Below are 17,882 nucleotides of genomic sequence, written 5' to 3'. Positions count from 1 at the left end.
TAGGAACAGAGTGAGAGATAAGTACATAACCATAAATCTGAAGCTGAAGGTTGGTATCGGAGCACAGAGTAACATCATCCTGCTCAGACTGTACCAGAAGATCTTTCCTGAAAATTTGAAAGGAAAGGTGCTGTAAAACTGAGCAATGCCATGCTAATGGCACAAAGGGAAACTGATATTCGACAGCTAGGTACAACCCAAATCAGAGGGACACACAAAAGAAAAGAAGATAATCACCACGGTCACAGAATCTACAGATTGGGAAAATTCCATCGTGGTGAGAGAGAAGCCAAATGGCTACGAATTTGGCTGGATCCCAAAGATCTTAATCAAACAATAAATAGGAAATACTAGCCTATTGCAACACTGGAAGAGATCATGCTAGCATTCTCAGGGGCAAAATTTTTCAGTAAGCGTGAAGCCAGAAATGGTTACCGGAAAGTGAAGCTTGACAGGGAATCTTCACTATTGACAACATTCAACACACCCTTTGGCCAGTACAAATTCCTGTTTCCATCTTTCAGCTTTAAAGTGAACCAGGATGTGTTTCAGCAGAAAGTAGATGAGACGTACCGAGGATATAAAGGAGCAGTTGGTATAGCTGATGATATGCAGATCTATGGTGTAGATGGAAAAGATCATGACCACCATCTACATGAAACCATGGAGAGAAGCGAGGAAACTGAGATCATCCTAAATGCAGACAAATGTGTTGTGAAGGTGACAGAATGCCAGTTCTCCTGACAAAGTTAAGCCAATTCTGAAAGAGGGAGACAGTGGTGTAGTGGTGCTGTCACTGGGCTAGTAATCCAGAGACCCTGGTTAATGTTCTGGGGACATAGGTTCAAATCCCAGTCAGGCAGCTAGTGAGGTTTAAATTCAATTAATAAAATCTGGAATTGAAAGTTGGTGATGGTGACCATGAAATTATCATCATTTGTCATAAAAACCCATCTGGTTCACTAATGCCCTTTAGGGGAGGAAATCTGCTGTCCTTACCTAGTCTGGCCTACATGTGACTTCAGACCCACAGCAATGTGGTTGACTCTTAACTGCCCCTCTGAAATGGCTGAGTGAGACACTCAGTTCAAGGGGCAATTAGGGACAGGCAACAAATGCTGGCCTTGCCAGTGATGCCCGCACCCCATGAAAGAATAAAATAAAGGCCATCTCCAAGAAACAGTTGAGAAGTTCCCTTGGTTTGATCTAGTGCATGAGTTCTTTCTTATCTCACATATCAGAACACACAGCAAGCTGATGAATGAAGATGTTGAGTAATAGTTGTCAGAGTCACATGAGAGGAATTTCAACAAATTCAAGAAATAGGATGCAAGTAGATAAGACTTTCATTCTACTGCAGAGAAAACCCTGTCACTCTGCAAGTGGATGCTTCCACAAAAGGACTGGGGGCAGCCCTGGTACAAGAGGGAAAACCAATGCCATTTGCATCCAAAGCTCTAACATCAGTTGAGGCCTGAGAGAGCTTTTGGCAGACGTGTTTGGATATGAGAAGTTCCATATATCTCCCTATGGGAGAAAGTTCATAATGGAGAGTGACCATCGTCCACTGGAGCAGATCCACAAGACAAATCTGTGTAGAGCATCAGCAAGATTGCAGTTATGATTTCACTGAAATACAAGCCAGAGAGAGAAATGGTACTGGCAGGTGCCCTATCTCGGTTGTCAGCACAGGAGAAACATGAGATAAAAGATCTAAGTATAAAGATCCATCACGCAGTGAATGTAACACCACCAAAACGGAGTCAAATTAGAGATGAGACCAGCGACGACGACAGGTTACAGATGCTCTCTCAGCAAGTGATCCAGGGACGGCTTGACAAACACAGCCAGCAATAATGTCATACTTGTCCATCAGAGATGACATCTCACTAGAAGATGGTGTTCTGCTGGCTGGATCCAGAATAATCATACCCAAAACTATGCAGGAAGAACTTCTCCAGAAGATACATGAAGGCCACATGGGAATGGAGAAGTGCAAGCTCAGATCCAGGTCACTATGTACTGGATATGAATCTACAAAGACATTGAATGAATGATGTCTACATACAATGTACGCTAGAAATACACCATCAAGAATGGTATCTTATAGCTCCAGCTCATGTGCTCAAAGCCCTGAGCCCTGGTGGCGCACATGGGATGAATGAACTTCTCCATTCTCAGCCAATAACCCTGCACTACCTCAGGGAGCTCTGACATGTGGGAGCACATCTATTGCTGCTGATCTAAAGAGAACCTCTTTCCTTGTGACTCCCAAGGTCTTGCATCTGTGCCCAGCTGAGTGTGGTTGTGTCTGTCCTCCATCCTCACAGGAGGACTGCTGACAGCTGGCCCTGCCTCTCTCACCTCTTCCTGCTCACTTGCCCCATGCTCTCCACCCAATGCCACCCTATGTAAGTGTGTGCTGTGTAAAGGAATTTTTTTTCCTAATATTACTGTGGGATGCTGTGAAGCAGGCTTGTGGGGGCTGTGTTTGTGTGACTAATTTAATTAAACTGAAGGCAGTCAGGCTGCAAGGTTTAAATCATAAAAGGGATGAGGCGTAAAAGCAGGCATTTTGAAATGGAAATGGATGGGCTAACATTTGCATTTGTAGATAAGTTGAGAGGTTGTTTGATTTCAAAGGGGAATTAGAAGGTGACAAGGAAAATGGTTGCATCTTGCAGGAGATCATAGGGAAACAAGCAGTAGGGATATAATGTCTTATTGGCCCAAAATCAAAGACAGGATGGAAACATGAAATACCTTATATGTGGAAGAGTTTGAGTTTTAAAGAAAGGTTGAAAAAATGGGATGTAGAGATCAAAGGGGAGAAAATATATTTAAGGAAAGATTAAAAGCTGTATATGGTGTGACCATGTGAGATCCTGAAGGGTGGACTGTAAAGTATCAGCTTCTAGCCACCTCAGAGAAGTGCTTGCCTTTTCCAGAAATCAAGGTTTTGTTAAAAGCCTTGGAATTCCATTGTCGAGTGAGAGGAAAAAAGAAGCTGTGAAATACCCGCCTTATAGCAACAGTGGTAATATTACTTGTAGTAATATTACTATATGTTTTATAGATTAAGAATCTATTTGGACTGTTGCCCGGAGAAGGGCATTTATTTGGGAGTTTAGTTAAGTGGAAATCTTTTGGGAAATGTTGTAAGACTAAATTTAATTGTGTAACTGTAATCTTGTGTGTTTAAGTTTTCTTTTCTTTTGCTAATAAATGTTTCAATTTAATCGTTAAAATTTCCAAAAGTGGTAGTAGAATCTTTACTTCTGACTTCAGCGACATACCTTCTCGTAATAAAAATACATATTGAAAATCGTTGTGATAGCTTGGCCAAGTTTCCCTTTGGGATTTGGTCAGCCTGGCAATTACCACCGCCCATATAATAACAGCTAAGTTGACTGTATCTGAGCTGGTGAAAGGTGTACTTGTAAGAAATTGGGGCCCTGAATAAATAAAAAAGAACTCCCATCTAAGCAGGTATTTTCTGCATTTTACAGGATTTTCTAAGCAGCATTGATTGTCTCTCTTTCTAAAGACTTCGATCTCTGAACATTCTTCAGAAACAGTAAAGTCACTTAGTTCAGGCTGCCTTCTTCAGATTCCCGAGTTGTTAGATGGTGTCCTGTGCATTCCCTTATCTACCAAGTGTTTAGAAAAGACCAAGATATGACCCTCAGCAAGGTGTAAGCCAAAAAATTGATCTCGAGCACAATGACGAACGGGGGAGGTGGTAACCACCCTGATGTTTGGAGTACCTGGCCTGTATCCATTGGTCAGAATAGTTAGATGATTGACACTGGGTAAGCTACTAGCCCCCCACGCCCCAAAAAGGGTATATATATTAGTGTTATACTGGTGGTATACAGCTGAGGTGTTGGTGAGGTGCCAGTGCTCGTTGGGCAGCTGCCTTCTTCAGATGGAAGATGGACCAGAGGAGGAGGAGGACGATCAAGAGATCGAGGGAAGAGCTTCCTAACACTTTGACCAGAGAGCGTTATGCTGTTATCACAAGCTGTTACGGATCAAATACTTTTTCTGTCTAATTAGTTAATATATCATGTCCAATCTGTTGTTTCTTAATCAACTTAATAAACCATCTTAAAATTACTTATGATTAGTCGACTACTTATTTAGGTACCTGTGGCACCAAACCCCAAAATCTTACAAATGGTGTCAAGAGTGGGATCTGCAGTATTCAAGATTGGCTTGGAATTTGAGAAGCATCAGTCTTAGATTGTTGTTAAACATGTGGAGTAGTTATTAAGTGAAGCCAGGAGTCACAATGGCATACGCTAGCGAACAAAGGATTGGGAGTTTGACTGAGAAAACAAGCGAGCCTGGAATGAGGGAAATGCCAGGATTTGATAAGCTTTCTAAAAAAGTTCAGAAAGGAAAAGTGAAGTTGAAAAAGTTCCAGGATAAGTTGGTCTACGGTGTATGTGTGTTTGGCTTACAGCTGAATATAAAGTAAAATGAGTTAAGAGACCAGGTCAATAAGTTACAAAAGGGATTGACCCATTCGATCAGTTCTGCTGCCAACAGAAAACACACGACAGAGTACGTTATACAAGGTGAAATATTTGGCCAAACATTGGAACCCACAAGAATTGAAGTGGCTCCAGAGAAGCCATGTGAATCTTTCTTTTCAGAGTTAAACAGGGACCAAGGAGGTTCCAAGGCAGAGTTAGAAAGCAGTGATTTTAATCAGATCTTAGCTGCAGGCTCCCTAGAATCAAAACAAGAGATGGATTGAGGCCCTCACAAGGTCCTACTTAGCATCAGAAAGGTCCCCACCGAAGATCTGAGTGCATTAATGTCAGTGGACTCTGACTTCTCCACCTTTATCATCCACGACCCTTACCCCGACCCTATGAACTTGGCAACAATTTGCCCAGCTGAGAGTATACCATACATTCGAGTCAAGTTTTTCTTAAACAGGGTGTTGTTCGCAAACATCAAGGATTCAAAAAATTGGGTTCAAGGAAGAAGCTAAAATGTTTAAAATTCAAACAACATGTTTTACTGACTTTAAACTGCTGTCAAGCTCTTTTTTTTTAAATTACAAACTGTGCTAGTATAGAACTGTGAAGGTCAGGTTCTGACCAAAATATAAAGATAAGTCTGGAGTTTGGCAGCAATCCAATTTGAACTTTTCAAAACCATGTGAGTTAACTGAACTGCCAAGGTTCAAACTGAAGATACGTTTCACTGACTATTTCTTTCAAATTTAGTCAAGTAGCAAATATCAGAAATTGAAAATTCTTTTAATGGTGAAAAAGGATAAACGAAAGAGATGGGAAGGATTCAGTTCCTTTTCTAGAGTCCGTAGTGTTGATTTTTTTTTGAAAAGCTGTTGTCTCTTAGAAAACTAACAAGGTTTCGAAATAATTGGAATTTAACCTATAATTTGAGCAAAGTTGAAGAAAATAGAACGAGGAATTTAATAGAGCAAGTTTAAAATTGAGTTAGTTTTTGTTGCAGGGTGGCCAAGTTGTACTGTTAATGATAAATTTGATCAGCAGACTCTTCTTGGGTTGAAACATTAAGTTTATTTACAATATACTCAGCAGCAACTGCACGTGTGCTTTCAACTCCAATTCTATCTCTACACTGACTGCTGAGGTAGCCCATACTGCTCTCCTATTGGTTACTACAGATCATGTGATCCTTCCTAACAATTATGTTCTTAAAGGTACATTACACATTAAATAAACCATAATTGCTACATTCCTCCCCCTTTAACTTGGCTACACATATTACATTTACAAGTACATATTTTTCAAGACAACATAATATTTAACTGGTATAGAATTTACAAATTCAGGTGGTTTCCTGGTACGTGTGGAACGTCGCAGCTGCACAACTTCAGACTCTTTGTCAGGAACCTCCTCTTCTGGAGTTGCCTGAACATCAGGTGCTTCGGTGGGCACTTGCAGTTCCATATCCTCAACTCTTACAGGGACATCAGACATGTCTGTCCTGGGTTTATAGCCTTAACAAGAAAAGCAGTCTCGGTCATGATCACTGGTGGAACCAAATCTTGGTGATCTGTCTCTCTTTTCCTTAAATGGTCCACATGTTTACGGATGATCCAGCCTTCCACCTCCATGTGGTAAGATAGAGGTCCAGTCACCGCACTTATTTCACCCAGTAACCAGTTTGATCCTTCCCCAAAATTTTTCACGTATACCAGCTCTTTCATGGTAAATTTCCTCTTGCGACTATGCCAGTCGTGTCTAGTTCTCTGGCTTCCTTGACTCCAATTTCCCCTCAAAATTCAGCATTATTAAGCTCAATCTCATCCTGAGACGGCGTTTCAACAATAACTCCGCAGGTGTGACATCTGTTGTTGTGTGAGGGGCAGTCCTGTAATGAAAAAGAATGCATGCCAGCTTGGTTACCAAGGAATCGCGAGTTAGCTTTTTCATGTCTACCTTGAACATTTGAACTGCCCTTTCGGGCAGTCCATTTGAGGAAGGGTGGTACAGTGCAGTTTTCACATGATTGATTCCATTGAGGGTCATAAACCGTTGAAACTCAGTACTTGTAAATGCTGTGCCATTATCAGAAATGACTACTTCTGGTGGTCCGTGAATGGCAAAACTCTGACATAGTTTCTCAATTGTAGCGGCCGATGTTGGTGACTTCACCTCATATATGTCCAACCATTTTGAATGGGCATCAACAATGAGCAGAAACATTGTTCCCAGTGTGTAACTGCACCCCTGCCTGGCCACTCCCATGGGTAGAATGGAGCTGTCACTGGCAACTTTGGCAGTTCCTGACATTGCACACAATGCTTTACTAAACTCTCTATTTCACCATCCATTCCAGGCCCCCATAGATAGCTGTGTGCTATGATTTTCATTTGGGAAATTCCTGGATGGGCACTGTGTAGTTCAATTAAAAGTGGCCCCCTTCTCTTTGGAGGAATTATCACTCATGCTCCCCACAATAAGATGTCATCCTGGCTGGTTATTTCATGTCTTCTGTTGAAGTAAAGTTTCATTTCATCAGATATGGGCTCCTGTGACCAACCATGTAGCACTCGATCTCATGCTTGAGATAGAACTGGGTCCCGACTTGTCCAGTCTCTATCTGTCGAGTGCATACCAGCGAGGAATCTAAGAAATTTAACAGTAAAACAAATTCCTGTGAAACTTGTTCATCATTTTCTTGTAAAGGCAAACGGCTAAGGCATCGGCATTTGCAATTTGATTGCCAGGCCTATGTACAGAAGTGTATTCGTATGCTGCCAGAATTAAAGTCCATCATTGTATTCTTGCTGAGGCTATGGTGGTATAGCCTGGTCCTCACTAAACAATCCTAGCAATGGTTTGTGGTCTGAAACAATTGAAAAATGGTTGCCGTGTATGTACTGGTGAAATTTCTTGATACCAAAGAAGATGGACAGGCCTTCTTTTTCTATCTGCAAGTATCCCTTTTCCACCGTGGTGAGTGTCCTTGAAACGTAATCTATTGGCTGTTCCATGCTGTCGTCCATCCAATGAGAGAGCACTGCTCCGACTCCGTAGGGAGATGCATCACGTGTCAGCACCAATTCTTTCATCTGGTCGTAATGCACTAATAGATTGGGCGAGTACAGCAATTGTTTCACCTTTACGAAAGCTTCTTTCTGGGATGCCTCCCAAGACCAACGTTGGTTCTTTTTGAGTAGACAATGCAAGGGGGCCAGCACTATAGATAAATTGGGTAAGAACCACCCATCATAGTTGATCATTCCTAGGAATGATTTGAGCTTTGGGCGTTCTTTGGTGCAGGTGCCTCTCTTGTGGCTCTCACTTTCTCCTCAACCAGGTGGAGACCCTGTGAATCTACCCGGTGACCCAAATAGATTACCTGCCTCACTTGGAACGTGCACATTTCTTTTTTTAGATGCACTCCAGCTTGCAGGAAACGTTTTAAGACTTCTTCTAAGTTTGCCAAATGCTCTTTTTCAGTGAATCCTGTCACCAATATATTGTCTAAATAGTCTACAGCCTGGGTCAGACCCTGCAGTAAGCTTTCCATTGTTCTCTACTTTGACCGTTTCAGTTGGTAAAGTGGAGTTATTTAAAAATCTTAGGGGGAAGCTTTAAACAACTGTCATAACCTATCATTTTAAGTGTTATGTTTGAGATGCGACTCTAAATTCAGGAATCAGACCATCAGTTTTCGAGGCTTCCATTAAATTAATTGAAACATTTTATTAATTTACACAGGTTAAAATATATGTACACATGGCTGCAAATTACTACTATCATAACTTTTAACAAATTCCCAAACTAATCTCCATTAAGGCAACAGCAACCCATAAATTTAACCAAACACCAGGCAAAGCATTTTCATCTTACAAATTCAAAATGAGGTTCTTTTCACTGTGGGGCCAGTTGGAGGCTTGCAGCTGCCTTTTGGTCTCACATTGCCTCTGCTCTGCACACCCAAAAACTACTGAAGTTATACCTACCAGCCCCATTGAATGTAAATTCTCATTGCATCAACAACCTCTTTGAACTTTACCTTTTAACAATGAAACCCCATTCATTGTCCCAATTTTATTAGTAATTAAACATGCGGCTTGGTAGCTGCTAGAAACGCGTCAAGTTTTCACCCCACTCCTTGAACGCTCTATTCAAAAAATGCAAACACACGCTATCTCTCTCACATATCAAAACTAGTACATCAAAAAACCCAGACTAGCTGGCTTTAAGCCAATTAAGATATACCCGCAAACTAAACCTCTATTTTGAAAGAAAAATATTTTCCAAAATACTATATACGTTAATAGTGCTTCATGACATCTCCTCCTTATCGAAAAATGAATTGTCATAATTCTAAAAGACGGCTTCATTTTAATAATCCATCTCACACTATCTCCTATACATATCACACTATTACATTACCAGATGCATGCATTAACATAACTATATATATATATATACACACAAGTCCTTGGTATCAACAGAAATTACTCCAGTTCAGTGTCCAGGTTTTTTTCTTAATGTTCCAATTTCCTTTAAGCTTCAAACTCTTGCTAATGCATCTGCAAACAGATTTTCTCTTCCAGCAGTATGTATAATATGTAGATTAAATGGTTGTAACAATAGACTCCATCTGAAAAGCCTTGCACTTTTGCATCTCTCGGAGCCACCTTATCTTGTCCAATGGTGTGGCCTAGATCCGTAACCTGCGCTGTTGCAAATTCACTTTTAACCAATTTCATCACCGAATTAGCTTCTTGTAGCCAAGTAAATAATTTTTCCAAATGCCTTAAATGCCTCTCCCACATCTGGCTGAAAACAATTAAATCATCAATATAAGCCACACAATTGCTTAGATCCACAATTATTTTGTTTGTCAGTCTTTAAAATGTCACAGGTGCATTCTTCATACCAAATGGCATGACTTTAAACTAGTATAGTCGACTTAGCTTAGTTACGAAAGCTGGTATCTCCTTTGCCCTCTCCGACAATGGTACTTGCTAATATCCTTTTCACAAGTCAATCTTTGTGATAAATTTCGATTGTCCCACTTTCTCAATGCAATCCTCCAGCCACGGTATAGGATATGAATCTGCTTTTGTCATCGCATTCACTTTTCGATAGTCCATACACAGCCTGTGTGTTCCATCCAGTTTCGGTACCAATACAAGAGGCGAACTCCAGTTACTGCAGCTAGACTCAATGATATCATTTTGATGCATAAAATCAATTTCTTTTCATACTTGTGATAACTTTGCCAGATTTAATCGATAAGTTTGTTGCCTCACTGATGATATTTCTAAACATACATCATGTAAAGCTAAATGTGTCTTTCCCAACTTATTTCCACAAATAGGTTTGTGTGACTGCAATAGCTCCCCAAATCACTTTGGCACTTGCTTGGAAGGTAACTCAATATTGCATTTAAATTTTCAAGCACCCCCTCATTATCCAATTTGATTAGCGGAAAATCAATTTCAGAGTCTTGCACTTCTACCTCTTTCTCATCATCCATCATCACTAACACCTCTTTTTGTTCCTCTTCCCTGTCAAAGTGCTTTTTAAGCATATTTACATGACATACCCCCTGTTTCTTTCTTTGATTTGTATTATTTATTAAATAATTTACTTCACTCAATTTCTTTTCAATCCTGTAAGGTACACTAAATCTTGCATTTAATGAATCCCCTACTACTGGTAATAAAACTAATACTTTCTCTCCAGAAACAAAACTGCGAATTTTAGCCTTCTTATCTGGTTTCACTTTCATCACTTGCTGTGAGATCTTTAAAGTTCCCTAGCCAACTCACATGCTCTGTTCAATCTTTCTCTGAAATTTGATACATAATCAAGGGGAGTAGTTTCTAAATTTTGACCACCAATTTCTCATGAATCAATTTCAGTGGACGCCTTACCTCATGACCATAAACTAGTTCAAAAGGGCTAAAAACAGTCAATGTATTAGGAGCATCTCTAATAGCAAATAACACAAATGGAATTCTGTATCCCAATCCTGTGCATAACCAAGACAGTATGCTCTTATCATAGTTTTTAAAGTTTGATGCCATCTTTCCAAAGCTCCTTGTGACTCTGGATGATAAGCTGTTGACTTAAACTGTTTTATCCCCAAACTGTTCATTACTTCCTTAAATAGTTGTGACATGAAATTTGACCCCTGATCTAATTGTATTTCTTTAGGTAAACCATATCTTGTAAAAAATGTAATTAACTCCTCCACAATCTTCTCAGTTGTAATATTTCTTAAAGGTATTGCTTCAGAAAACCTAGTAGACACATCCATTATTGTTAATAAATACTGATTTCCACTTTTAGTCTTAGGGAGGGGTCCTACGCAATCAGTCATGACCCGAGTAAAATGTTTTTCAACTGCTGATATTGGGATTAAAGTTGCAGGCTTAATCACTGCTTTTGCTTTACCTGTTATTTGACATATATGACAGGTTCTACAGAATTTGACCACACCCCTATGCAATCCTGGCCAAAAAAAAATACCTCTGTATCTTTTCCTGTGTTTTCCTAATTCCTAAATGTCCCCCCATTGGAATTTCCTGAGCAATCCTCAGAATCTCATTTCTATACTCTATTGGGATAACAATCTGATGCACCTCCCTCCAGCTTTCATTTGCTCAGATAAGATCCAATCGCCATTTTCTCATTAACATATTCCCTCGAAGATAGTAACATACTGGAATGCATTTTGCTTTGGTTTCTGAATAAGCTTTCTGATACAACTGTTTTAATTGCAAATCATTTTTCTGTAACTCCACTAACCTCTTTGAGTTAAACACTTAAACTGAGCTGTCTTGCATTCCTTCCTCCTGAACAATGTTATCAAATACAGTGCCAACTAATTGGAGTTCGACACATTTTTCTTCCCTTTGAACTGTCTGCTTATCTTGCTTATTTTGTTCTTCTTGATGGGCCTTTGATCTCATTATAACACAATCAGTAAATAATCCAGGATGTTCCTTCGGTAGCACTTCTGTTGAAAACACTTCTATAGGCTGTTCAACTACCATAGGCATCACCCACATTTGCGATCCAGCTATATCAACACCCAATGGGCAATTTTTCCACCACTCCAACTACAACTTCACCATTCTTCCATTTGCTCTTTAAATTTACCTTCCACAACTGAATAGATTTAGCATCTCCATGAAACCCACTTATTAACTTCTCCGGCAACACTCCCTCTGAACAACAATTATCACTATCCCACAACATTAAAGGTTTACTAGCCCCTGTGTCTCTTAATATTTTAACATCTTTACCTACTCCACGCTGTACACATGGAAAGTCTTGCCTTTCACATACAAAGTCTTTAAACATTTCTGCAACCTGCTCCTCAGAATTCTCGAGTAAACTGTGAACACATTCTCACTTCTTTACCTTTCACTGATTCTCCATGTTTCACCTGTACACAATCCATTGGTTTATCCTGTGCCTGAACCCCAAAGCCCACAGTACTTTTACTTCCAGAGCTTTCCTGTACTCCAATAATTCCTACAGATTTTCCCTGCAACCTCCAACACACTGACTTTGTGTGGCCCACTTTATTACAATAAAAACATCTCAATTTTCGAAAGTCACTTCTACCTTCAACACCTTCCTTTTTGTTCTGAGAAAAAACTTCCTGGGAACTTCCAGCTACTCCTCTTCCCTGACTACCCACCTTCCTTTAACCGTCCCACTTTTTATCCTTTACCAATTTGAAAGGGTGACAGAAAAAAGGTTAGCTCTATGAACTAACTCATAGGGCTGAATTTTCCCCCCGTCGGGGGAGAAGTTGATGGGCGGGTGCGTGCCGGCGTGCTTCTGATCGGCACCCGCCGCTGGATGAGGTTTCATGATTTTTCTAGTTGCCGCTGGGGCTTCTGGCCTGCCCGTCAACCTTAAGGTTGGACAGGCAGGTCTTTTAATTGCTTAATTGATCCTGTCAATGGCCTCAATTGGCCATTGACAGGTCAGTGGGTGCGCAGCTGATTTTGCTGCACTCCCGCCTTCCTGAAAATTTAAATGGGGCGGGGTGACGTCGGGAGTTCCGCCCGACGTCATCCCACATCATTTTACGCATTGGTGAAAATCCTGCCCATAATCATCAGCTATCTCTGCTGCTCGTCTTACAGAATCAACCCTCTGTTCCTCCACATGAGTTCTCACTAACAAAGGGATTGAATCTTTAAATTTTTCCAAAAGAATGACTTCCCTAAGAGCTGCATAGATTATCTCTATTTTTAACACCCAAATCCACCAGTCAAAATTACTTTGTTTTACTCTTTCAAACTCAATATAAGTTTGTCCAGGCTGTTTTCTCATATTCCTAAATTTCTGCCTGTATGCTTCAGGAGCCAACGCATATGCACTCAAAATAGCTTTTTCCACCACATCATAATTCACCAACATTTCTTCTGAAAGCAAAGCATATACCTCAAGCCCCCTACTGGTTCTATTCTAGAGATAAATCCTTCTTCTCCTATCTCTGGCCTTTGCTTCAAATTCAAGCTTTTTTCATTTGCAACTGAAGTCTCACTACCTCCAGCTGTGACTCACTAGTATCAGGTTTCACTTCCAACTGTAGATGCTGTGCTATACTTTTAACTATATTAGATTTCCTAGCTTCCGCAGGTAACCTCAATTGTAACTTATTAGCCAACTCTGTTAACTTGCTTTTGGTTATTTTCTCCAACCCATTGAGAGTTATCTCTTCTACTCCCAGACAAGTCTTAGCAATTGCCAAAGCCATCTTGCAGTCTCACGACTTCTAAAATACCTCACCAGCTCCTGAATTCAAAGAGTCCCTTGTACTCGTAAGCTATAAGATTCACCAATTCCTAACCAATCGAGGAATTCGAGATATAATTTAGCCTGGACGAGCCCCCAGTTGTTATGACCGATGCAGTTAGTGAAGCAGAGTTAATTAAAAACCCCAGAGAGAAACTTTAAATAACTGTCATAACTTATAATTTTAAGTGTTATTTTTGAGATGCAAAATTAAATTCAGGAATTAGACCATCAGTTCTCAAGGATTTACATTAAACTAATTGAAACATTTTATTAATTTAAACAGGTTAGAATATATGTACACATGGCTGCAAATTACTGCTATCATAACTTTTAACAAATTCCCAAACTAATCTCCATTAAGGCAACAGCAACCCATAAATTTAACCAAACACCAGGCAAAGCATTTTCACCTTACAAATTCAAAATGAGGTTCTTTTCACTGTGGAGCCAGTTGGAGGCTTGCAGCTGCCTTTTGGTCTCACATTGCCTCTGCTCTGCACACCCAAAAACTACTGAAGTTATACCTACCAGCCCCAATGAATGATAATTCTCATTGTATCAACAACCTATTTGAACTTTACCTTTTAACAATGAAACCCCATTCATTGTACCAATTTTATTAGTAATATAAACATATTGCTTGGTAGCTGTTAGAAAGGTGTTAAGCTTTCACCCCACTCCTTGAATGCTCTATTCAAAAAAATGCAAATGTACTATCTCTCTCAAATATCAAAACTAGTACATCAAAACACCCAGACTAGCTGGCTTTAATCCAATTAAGACCTGCAAACAAAACTTCTATTTTAAAAGAAAAATATTTTCCAAAATATTATATACATTAATAGCACTTCATGACACTCTGAAAGATGGCACAAGTGGAGGAGACACCAAAAGGCAATTGTATATATTGGTACAACCCTTTGTGGGTATTAATTGTGCCAAATTCCTGGGAGGTATTATCCAATTCTAGTTGTTGATAAGCATGACTCATGTCAAGCTTTGTGTGCATTGCCCCTTCTGCCAGCTTGGCATACAGGTCTTCGATTTTTGGAATGGGCTGCCTGTCTATCTTAGCTGCTTTATTAACCATCAGTTTGTAGTCTCCACAAATTTGGATGCTTTGGCCGGGTTTAAGGACGGGCTGTTTGGGTGCTTCTCATTCTGAGAACTGAACAGGTCGTATAACGCCCAGTTTCTCTAGTCTTTAGTTCAGTTTAATGTCGACTTTTTCTCACAGGGCTTGGCTGCAGGCCCTGGATTTCCCTCAGTTTATCCTTAAAGATTGTGGCATACTTTCTAAGTAGCTCTGATAGCCCACTTACTCTCAACTGGAAAATTTCAGACAATTCTAACTTAATCTCCTTTAACCAATTTCACCAGGAGGCTTGGCCCTTCATCTGTACCACCATCAAGCATAGCTTTGCCAGTTGGTTTCCATAATGGACAGTTACTTTGCTTATGCTTTTTACTTGAATGCCTTCACCCGTATATGTTTTTAGCTTGGCAGCTGTTACTTCTAACCTTAATTCATGTTCACCATTATTTAAATATCTGAAGGCATGTTCCCCAATTACTGTAGTGGAAGCTCCTGTGTCCACTTCCACTTCCATTTACTTTCACTGCGACAAATATTGGTTCTGTCGTTCCAACTTTCAGATTAAACAACAAGTAAATGTCTGAAACAAAAACAGAAATTACAGGAAAAACTCAGCAGGTCTAACAGCATGTGTGGCGAGAAAAACAGAGATAACATTTCGAGTCTATGTGACTATTCTTCAGAGTCTGAATGTTTGAATTTGTTGTTTCAGGCTCTTCTACAGTGTAGATTTCATTGGGCTTCTTCTTTTGTTTACAAGCCTGCTTGAATCTTTCCTTGCATTGTCTCACCATATGTCCATTTCTATGACAATAGTAGCTTTCGATTTTTTTAAACTGCTAACTGCCAAAAGAATGATTGTTTCCACCTCTATTAAAATTATTCTTCGATCTCGCTAAGTTATTTTTATTTATTCTTCGGCTAGCGGGGGCTGTTTCCTGCTTCTCGGCAGAGTCTCGCTTTTTCGTGTCTCTTTCGGCTAAGGTTTCCTGCCCAATATGGAGGATGGTGCCATTTTGCACACCCTGTGTTGCTTTTGAATCTCTTACTGCGCTTTCCATGGCCAGCGCTATCTCTAGCACCTTCCTGAAATCCAGATTCACTTCGGACAATAATCTTTTCTGAATAGTATCCTCTTTTACACCACACACTTAAACGATCTCTGAGCATGCCGTTCAGAGTCGTACCGAACTCACAAGGTTCCATTAGTTGCTTCAAATTTGCCACAGAGCATGCAATTGTCTCACCCGGGGCTCTATTTTGCAAATTAAACCTGAACCTCTGCATTGTGACTGAGGGCTTGGGTTGGAAGTGACCTTTCACGAGGTCCACCAATTCATCGAAATTATTCGAATCTGGGGCACTGGGTACTATCAAACTTCGAATCACAAGCTCCCACAAGTAATCAAGAGGATCGCTCGCCCCTTCTCTTCACCCGTAATCTCATTCACTTGAAAAAAGAACGTGAGGCATTCTATGCATTGAGAACAATCGTCTGTGGCTGGCTTAAAAGGATCAATTCTCCCAAATTGTGGCATTTTGAGAGGGGATAACTTCTTCAGTTCTAATGGAGCTTGCTACTTACAATCACTGGGCAAAGTACAGTGCCTATTTCTTTCTAACATGATTTCTTCTATTCAGTCTTGCTTTATCCTCATCAGCAGATGGTTGTAGGATGGCCGAGTTGTACTATTAATGATAGAGTTGATCAGCAGACACTTCTTGGGTGGAAACATTGGCCAAAATTTTACAGTTGGTGTGTGGGGGCCCACCCGACACGTTGGCACTTAAAATGACGTGTGATGACATCTCGCGATGTTTTGTTCGGCGAGCGCGAGCCTGAGTAGGCTGCGCCCCCACCGATAATTGATAGGCCTATTAAGGCCATTAACAAAGTAATTAATGTCAAGTTTATGCTGCCCGTCCAACCTTACAGTTGGCGGGCAGGCGAAAAGGCCAAGCGGCCTTTACGTTTTTTAGGAAACCTCATCCATGTGCAGGATGAAGTTTCCTAAAGCTTTTATAAATCAAATAAAAAGTTTTCTGAAAAATAAAAACATGTCACATCTCATGTGACACAGTCACATGAGGGGACATGCTTCATTCAATTTTTATTGATTTTATTGATTGTTTTCAAAAGCACTTCAATCTCCCTGAGGCAGCTCCATGCCTCAGGGAGATTGAAGCACTCTTTCGCACGCATAGACGAAAGGGCGCTGGCCCCGACTCTCCCTCCTCCCTCCGCCCGCACAGGTAGCGCTGAGTGCTACCACTCATGTATTACATTGGGTGGGCGCCCCTGCCCGCTCCTGCCGAGCTCACCCGATGTGGGAAAAACTCAGGCCATTAAGTGTATTTACAATATATTCAGCAGCAACTACACGTGTGCTTTCAACTCCAACTCCATCTCTACACTGACTGCTGAGATAGCCCGCGCTACTCTCCTATTAGCTATGTGATCTTGCCTAACAAGTACTATTCTTAAAGGTACATTACGCACTAAATAAAACCATAATTACTATAGTTTTGTTGTGCTAGGGAAGTTTTATTAAATTACTTTAAGGGATGCAATTGTGTGCCAAGTTTTCTCCGCGCCCCCAACCCCTCCTAAACTTGCAACAAGTTAACTCTCTGCTGATGGTTGCTTTTTTTTAATAATTCATCACACAGCCTTCAGATTACTAAATATATACTGGGCATTATTCGATATTAAGTTTCTAAATTTACAGATATGATTGGACATATTAACCCATTGGGCTCTTGGCCAGAGCCACAATGGATTGTTTGTGTTTTTTTTTAAACAGGTGCTGATGGTTTCCAGCTCCAAGTGACCCCAACAGTTTTGAAAATTAAAGCACAGCAAAAAAGACTTTACCTTTCAGAGACTTGGCCTTAACCATTCAGGCCGTTTGTTACTATTTGTTATCTTTCAAGACAGAATGTTTGAGTATGGGAGACATGGAAATCACCTCGAAACTGATGGCAAACACTTTTGTCTCTGATGTAAAACCACCATTTAAAACCACCAAGCCTGTTTCTGAAATTGCAATTGGTAAATAACTGGACATGAGTTGTTATTTCAAGAATTCAAAGAGAAATTCACTTGACGTTTAAGGGGATAAACAAATTCTAATTTTTCAAATAAAAAGCTAATGGGAAAACAGTCTAGGAGGTTTCTCAGTATCAAAATAAACATAAAGTTTGTTTTTGGAAGAAAGAAATGGGACACTAACAAAACTTGTCAGCCCAACAACACTGCTATTTTGAATTTAGGATAATTTTTAAAATAAATAAGTCAGGTCCAATCCAGTGCAGGCTTGTGCAACTTTTTCACTTGGTGGGGTGTGGGGTCAGGGGGGGCACATGTTACTCCAAACAACACACATCTGCATCTTTGTGAACAAGCTGCAAATGAGAAAGACTAATGTATTGCCTTACCTCCACCACCCATTGAGCATTGAATCAGTGAGACATCCGCTCTTGTTTTT

The sequence above is a fragment of the Cetorhinus maximus genome, chromosome 1 (genome assembly GCF_964194155.1).
Source record: "Cetorhinus maximus chromosome 1, sCetMax3.hap1.1, whole genome shotgun sequence".
Taxonomy (NCBI): domain Eukaryota; kingdom Metazoa; phylum Chordata; class Chondrichthyes; order Lamniformes; family Cetorhinidae; genus Cetorhinus; species Cetorhinus maximus.
The sequence above is the reverse complement of the archived record's forward strand: the minus strand, read 5'-3'. Positions refer to the sequence as shown.